The sequence below is a fragment of the Myotis davidii genome, unplaced genomic scaffold (genome assembly GCF_000327345.1).
Source record: "Myotis davidii unplaced genomic scaffold, ASM32734v1 scaffold496, whole genome shotgun sequence".
Taxonomy (NCBI): Eukaryota; Metazoa; Chordata; class Mammalia; order Chiroptera; family Vespertilionidae; genus Myotis; species Myotis davidii.
Window position 1 is genome coordinate 9,348 of NW_006289398.1, and position 534 is coordinate 9,881.

A 534-nucleotide genomic window follows, 5' to 3' on the forward strand; every position below is an offset into this window, starting at 1 on the left:
GCAGCCCCGCGGGCACCCTGGGGTGGCTGCCCACCACCTCGGTGGCTCCTGCGGGGCGCTTTAGTTTTGCCCTGTGACAAAGGCTGGGGACTGTGCCCGGGGCAGCTTCTACCTGGTGACTGACAACCGGTGGCATTAAAATGTGAACTTTGTCTTCCACCCGCACGAAGCAAGTATGTGCCCAAGAAACTGAACAGGCTTGTTTTAAACCCACGAAGCCCAGAGCGGGGAAAGGGTGTTTGCCTGCTTGCCCTGCGCCGGCTGGCTGGAAAGATGAAGTAAGAATTCTAGAAAGGGGGGCGGAGGGGGTGGGGATGAATGGGTTAAAGTCTTGGAGCCCCAGTCAGCATAGCGGTTTCCTAGCATAGAGCTGACTCTGTTATTTGTTTCTGCTATCCTTTCTTCTTGACTTAATTCTGAGCCTGGAATTCAGGTCCCCGGTCGGTGTCAGCAGGGAGCTGTTGGAGTCAAAGGGAAATTTAACTGGATTAAAAACACTTAAAGAATCTCGATGTTATCCCCACCCCAGCCCAG

The 534-nt window shown here is 54.1% G+C and overlaps 1 protein-coding gene across 1 annotated transcript in view; it reads left to right on the forward strand.

The window, feature by feature from the left end:
• The first annotated feature begins 261 nt into the window (after nt 1-261).
• Nucleotides 262-534, forward strand: part of DAB2 (Dab, mitogen-responsive phosphoprotein, homolog 2 (Drosophila)) — a 46,755-nt gene continuing 46,482 nt past the window's right edge. Inside the window, exon 1 of the mRNA XM_015562617.1 lies at nt 262-278. The gene's annotated coding sequence lies outside the window, so the exon portion shown is untranslated. The remainder of the gene's footprint in view (nt 279-534) is intronic.